Source organism: Echinops telfairi, unplaced genomic scaffold, assembly GCF_000313985.2.
Source record: "Echinops telfairi isolate 266 unplaced genomic scaffold, ASM31398v2 ScPeMD7_6;HRSCAF=24_0, whole genome shotgun sequence".
NCBI classification, from domain to species: Eukaryota; Metazoa; Chordata; class Mammalia; order Afrosoricida; family Tenrecidae; genus Echinops; species Echinops telfairi.
This window is the reverse complement of record NW_022103902.1, coordinates 5,068,097-5,075,356: the sequence shown is the minus strand read 5'-3', so window position 1 is coordinate 5,075,356 and position 7,260 is coordinate 5,068,097.

Below are 7,260 nucleotides of genomic sequence, written 5' to 3'. Positions count from 1 at the left end.
AGTCTGATGGTACCTCCTTGTGGGCATGGTTTTGTCACGAGGAGGTCCCTGGAAACCCCACCACCTCTCTCTCTTGGCTTTCACCTTCTGCTGGCTAACTTTGCTGGGACCTGCCAGAGCCTTGGAGATGCGTCCACTGCCATTAGATCCAGAAGACTTTTCACCTATTGGCCTGTGACCTACCAGTATTCTGCATCATTACATGTAGCTGCATGAGTGTGAAGAGAGACTTGCTGACTAGTATCGAACTTATGGACTAGATCGGACTTATGGACTTGATCTGAACTGGGCTGGGATGTTTGCTCGATATAAAATTACTTCTCGATATAAAATCCTCTCTTATGCATATATGAGTGTCACTGGATTTACTTCTCTAGTCAACCTGGCCTAACACAATACAGAAATCAAATTGACTACACTTGTGGGAAGATATTATGGAGAAGCTCAAAATTAGAGGCGAGGGGCCTGAATGTGGAACAGAGCACCAATGGTGCATATGCAATTTGAGGTTGAGACTGAAGTATATTAAAACAAGTGCATAAGAGTCAAAATATGACCTTGACTATATCCCACCTGAATTTCAAGAACATATCAAGAACATACTTAACACATTGAAAATTAATGACAGAAGACCTAATGAGCTTCAGAATGACATCAAGAATATCATACATGTGAAAAGAAAAAGGTTATGAAAATGACAGAAAGTGAGAATAGATTAATATGGATGTCAGAAGCTTGCTTTTAATCATGGAGTAGCTAAGGCAAATTGAAGAAACTTGCTTTTAATCATGCAGTAGCTAAAGGAAATAGAAGAAATGATGAAGTCAAAAGATTAAACAGGAAATTTCAAAAGGCAACTGCAGAAGACAAAGTAAAGTATTATAATAAAATGTGCGAAGATCTAGAGTTAGAAAACAAAAAAGCAAGATCATGCTTACATATCTGAAACTGAAAGAACCCAAAGAAAAAAATCACCGCGAGTTACAATATTGAAATATTCTAAGGGCAAATTTTTGAAGCATCAAAAGAAGATGAAAAGAATACTGTAGCAAAATGAACTAGTTGACATTCCACCGTTTCAGGAGGGAGCACATGAGCAAGAACCAGTGTACGAAACAAGAAGTCCAAGCTGCACTGAAAGCGTTAGGCAAAATCAAGGCTCCAGGAATTGACGGAATCTCCACTGAAATGTTTCAAGAAACTGTTGGAGCACTGAAACCACTTACTCATCTCTAACAGGAAATTGGGAAGACAGCTGTCTGGTTAACTGATAGCTTGGAAGCACAATTAAAGCAGCAGTCAAGAGATCCAAGGGTGTATCTGCTGCACAAGGTCTCTTGAAAGTGTTGAAAAGTAAAGGTGTTACTTTGAATATGGTGCACCTGACCCAAGCTAAGATATTTCCAGTCACCTTATATGTATGTGAAGGTAGGACACAGAATAAGGAGGACTGAAGAAGAATAGATGCCTTTGAATTATGCTGCTGATAATGAATATTGAGAGTGCCAAGAACAGCCAAGAGAACAACCTGGTCTGTGTGGGCAGGAGAAGAGTTAGAACTCTCCTCCAGAAATAGGATAGCAAGTCTTTGTCTCACATACTTGGTATCTGTTATCAAGAGAGTCTAGTCCCTGGAGAAGGACGTCATGCTTGCTAAAGTGTAGCGGCATCAAAAAAGATGAAGACCCTTTACAAAATAAATACATTCAGTGGCTACAGTGGGATCAAACAAAACAACTGTGAGGTGGTGGCAGAACTCGGCCATGTTGCATTCTGTTGTACATAGTGTTTCTTTTCTTTTTAAAAAAATATTTTATTGGGAGCTCGTACAGCTTTTATCACAATCCACACATCTATCCATTGTGTCAAGCACATGTGTATGTTTCTTGCCATCATCATTCTCAAAACATTCTCTTTCCACTTGAGCCCTTGGCATCAGCTCCTTATCCCCGCTCCCCTCCTTGCCCACCCTCCCTCCCCCACGAACTCTTGACGATTTATAAATTATTATTATTTTTTCATGTCTTAAACTGTCTGAAGTCTTCCTTCACCTAAATATAGGCATGTACATATAAAAATATATTTATATATGACTATGGGGAAATAGATCTATGTGCATATATTTATAGGTTTAGTATTAAGGTCACAGGTGGACATTGAGTCTCTACTCAAGTACTCCCTCAATGCAAGAACACTTTGTTCTATGAAACTATCATTCCATGATGCTTACCTTCCCAACATGATCGCCAAAGAGAAAATGAGTGCATAAGCAAATGTGGTGAAGAAAGTTGATCGTGCCTGGCTGTCAAAATATATAGCACCTGGGGTCTTGAAGTCTTGAAGGTGAACAAGCGGCCATCTAGCTCAGAACAAAGCCCACACGGAAGAAGCACACCAGCCTGTGTGAACACGAGGTGTTGAAGGGATCAGGTATCAAGCATTATCAGAACAAAAATATCATATCATTGTGAATGAGGGGGAATATGGAGTGGAGACCCAAAGCCCAGCTGTTGGCAACTGGACATCCCCTTATGGATGGGTTGTAGGGAGGAGATGAGCCAGTCAGGGTGCAGTGTAGCAACGATAAAACATACATCTTTCCTCTGGTTCCTAAATGCTTCCTCCCCCCACCCCCACTATCATGATCCCAGTTCTACCATATATAGTGTTTCTATGAGTCAGAATTGACATGGCACCTAGCAATAACAATAGTGTATTAGAATTAATAGGATCATATATATGTGTTTCTTCAAGTATATAGATATATATACACATGAGGTGTACATGTATATAATCATACATACACACACACATAAAGCTCACTGCCATGTAATCAGTGCTGACTCATAGTCAACCCTATAGGACTGGGTAGAATGGCTTCAGTGGGTTTCCTGAGACTCAGGATTTTCGGGAGTAGAAAACCTCATCTTTCTCCTGCAGAGTGGATGGTGAAACTGCCTACCTTGTGGTTAGCTGGCCAATATATAACCACTATGCTGCCAGGGCTCCGTATATGTATACTCAATCTCACGGGAAATTTTATCCCGGCTCTGGAGGACAGAGTAGAACTTTGCCACAAAGTCTCCAAGGCTGGAACTTTTACTGATGGAGACATCCACATTTTTCTCTGGCATAATGACTGGTGCTTTTAAACCACTGACCTTTCAGTTTACAACCAGACAATTAAGCATTGCGCCAACAGGGCTCCTTCAAAGAAAATTATACAATATTAAAACTGATGTTCATATCTACCTAATTTTCCTCATCACCGATGCATCTCTTCTTCTCAAACCCTAAATATTTAAGTAACCTGATATTTCTTTTGTATTCTTATACAGCATATGTGTTTTTAAACCTAGTTCCCTTTGGCTTTCATGTAGATAAAAAAGAAAGTAATATATGCTACATGCTTTGTTGTGATGAAATGTGACAGCTCTGAAATCAGCAAACTCTGACTTCTTTGTGTGTCCTAAAGGATTCACCCCAAGAGGCAAAGTATCTGGCTGGCAGTTTGGGGCAGAGCAGGGCAGTACATGGCTTCTGTAATGGGACATGGGGAAGATGGAGGTGAGCTATGAAAATGGAAGCTCTTCTCTGAGCTCACACAAGCCTTATGGGCTTGTGATTATTCAGAATACTGCTGAAGATCAAGGCTTAATGAACAGGAGGAAGGGACACAATATAAATATTGATCATTAAAAAACTGCTGTCACGGCAGTAGATCAATAGAGAATGGCCCAACATTCAAGCTGGGTTCAGAAGACGAAGTGGAAGGAGGGATATCATTGCTGATGCCAGAGAGCTCTTGGCTGAAAGTCGAGAATTTCACAAATTATTTTTACCTATATTTTATTGATTACGCAAAGGTATTCAACTTTTTGGATCATACAAAACTATGGCTAAAATAGCAAAGAATGGGAATTGCAGAACAACTAACTGCACTTGTGTTTAAATTGTACATAAACCAAGATACATGCAGTCATTTGAACAAACAGTACTAAATGGTTGAAAATCTAATCAAAGTAGGGCTTAATGCTTTCAGTATACCATTTAATATGTTTGTTTAGAAAATAATTTGAGAAGCTGAATTATATAAAGAAGCTGGACTATGGATCGCAAGGGGACTCATTAACCTATAACTTTGCTAGCTGGAAGTGAAGGGGACTTGTGGAACTTACTGAAAAAAATTAATAACCGCAGTCTTCAGTATGACTTAGATGTTACCATAAAGTAAACAAGAATTTCATAACTAGGCCAATAAGCAATATCATCATAAAAATGAAAATACTGAAATTGTCAAAGATTTCATTTCACGTTGATCCATAATCAACACCTAGAAAAGCAGCAATCAAGAAATAAAAGAAACATATTGCACTGGACAGATATCCTCCAAAAGACCTCTGTACAAGTGTCTAACAAAAGATGTCACTTTGATGACTAAGGTGTGCTTTACCCAATAAATTACCCAATATACATACAAATGCTGGATAATGAATAAGGAAAACCAAAGGAAAGCTGATGCCTTTAAATTAGAGTTTTTGCTGCGGTTATTGACTATAACATGAACTATCAGAAGAACAAACAAATTTATCTTCCAAGAAGTACTGCCTGAATGTTCTTTAGAAGTTCGGATAAGATTTCATCTCATGTACTTTAAACTTGTTACCAGGAGGTATCAGTCTCTGGAGAACAACATTATACTTGGTCAAGCAGAGAGTCAGTAAAAAATTGGAAGCCGCTCAAAGAGATGGGTTGGCACAGTGGCTGCAATACTGGTCTGAAATAAGGCAGTGAATATAAAAATGACACTGGAGAAGGGCAGTGTTTTGTTGTGTTGTACACAGTGTTGCTAGGATTAGAATAATCTCAAAGACACCTAACCACAACACCGACAGGAAGAATGTCAATTTGAACACACCTACCAACACCAGGGAACTGTGGTGGTGCCGTGTTTACACATTGGGCAGAGATCCGCAAAGTACACAATCGGAAACTACCAGCTGCTGTGCAGAGAACGTCTAGAAACCTCACAAAGGCAGTTTTAATCTCGTCCCATCGGTCCTGTGAGTCGGCATCAACGCGGTGGCAGTGCGCTTGGTTTGGTTTGTCCCTACTAGTTCTGGAAATCGGTTTCCATATCTACTACAGCCCTGCCACTCTGTTGAGCTCAGCTCTGGGTATAACTCGTGGGCTTATCACGAGTCTAACTTGCTTCCCCTGTCAAGGGTTTGGGTTTTGTTTGTTCGGAAAGTATGTGAGGTCCGAGGAGCCTAGGTTACCCAGTGGTTACATACTAGATGCTAACCGAAAGACAGATGCTCAGGAAGAGGAAGCTGCTCCCTTAAAGACTGACCATCTTAGAAACCTCTTGTGGCATTTCTACTTTGCCCCAGAGTCCCCCACTATGATTAGGAATCGGTTTTATGACAAATGATTGGACTTTTTGGTTTAAGTGAAATGGAAACCACTTTATTGCTGATGAGTCCGTTTTGAGTCATTGTCATCCTTTAAGGCAGATACAGCAAAACAAAACAAAATGAGACCCACTGCCTTCAAATCCATTCAGACTCCGTGAACAAATAGCCTGAGTTTTCTCCTGAAGGAGCTAATGGTCAGTTTGAACCACTCTTGTGGTTAATAGCCCTATATGTAACCCAATTGTGCTCCCACGGCTCCTTAGAACAGAGGAGAGCTGCCCTATAAGGTTCTCAGAGTTATAGGCCATATGGAAGGTAGCGTGGTGCACTATCAATAAACACTGGGCTGCTAACCACAAGATTGGTGGTTCAAACCCACCAGCATTTCCAAGGGAGAAAGATGAGCCCGGCACAAAATTTTACAGCTTAGGAAACCCTCTATGAGTATTGACTGGATGGCAGGTTTAAAAAAATGATAATCTTGATGCAAGCAGATTACCATTTGTTTATTCCAGGAGCAGTTGATGGGTTTGAAGTGCCGACCTTTCAGCTAGAAGCCCAACACTGAAACGGTGCACCACCAGAGCGAATGGCCATGTATCTAGTAATAGTAAGGATATTGTAGTCTGATTGACTAGCAGCCTAGCCTTTGATAACTCGACTCTATGAATGCTACTTATTCTTTTTTTCACAAATCCATTACTCTTATTAAAATACTTTACTATTATTAAAATTGAGAATTATAATTACTCCACATATCCAAACTTATCATATCACCTGCTTATTTTGATAGCTTTATTTTTTTTCCATTCAAAGATAACTCTTTAATTTAGAATATTGTGTTTAGCAAACCAATAAACAAAAATGAATAAAATCACTACATCAAAGAATAAGCACTATTACCATTTTATTATGTACAAAACAAACAACATCAACTGGGCATCTATTCCATGTTAAGACTTAGCAATGATATAATTTTGTTAGACACATGTAAGTTTCAATTCAAAGTTATATTTTCTGGCTAATTCAGTTGGTAATACTTTATTGAATGGGTACAGAAGGATACAGAACCACAGACAATATCTCATTAGCTACATACCCTTCCTGTGAACTGTAACATTGTTCAGAAAATAAACAAAAACGTAATGTAACACAGGGTCACCATGACTTGGAAGCAACTTCATAGCAATAAGAGGTTGTTCTTATTTTTTGGTTTGTGTGTGTCTAGTGTAATGTAATATTATTTTTATGAAACATCTCCTCAAAAGCAGGAACTGCTGATCTCTACACTGCGAATCTTCAATTTCTTGTGAATATATATATATATATATATATATATGCCACCTAATATATATTTTCTTGTTTTTGCTGCTGCTTCTTTTTTATAAGAAGTTGTTACCTTGAGATATCTGACTACTCTCTTTTTTCAGAATGTCTCTCTGCTTCTCTCCACTGTTCTGATATTTTTCTCTGAATATTTTACATTCAAATCTGTCAAGAGACTCCGTGTAGAACCCTGGGTTTTCCTTTAAGTGACTCTATGATGGATTAGGTGCTGGGCTGCTAAGCCAAAGGCTGGCAGTTCAAACTCACCAGCTGATCTGTGGGAGAAAGACGAGGCTGTGTACTCCTATAGAGTTTTATAGTCTCGGCAACTCTATATAGGGTCACGGTTAGTTAGCACCAGTAGTGTGGTTGCTATTTCTGGCCCTGGATTTGCAATTCTTCTCAACTCATTTTTCTGGCTGCAATATCCCAAAGGAGAATCCAGGACGGTTGAGCCCTATAGGACCAGTGGTGTGAGTGGCAAAACAGGGAGGGTAAAGGGAGAATGGGTAGGAAA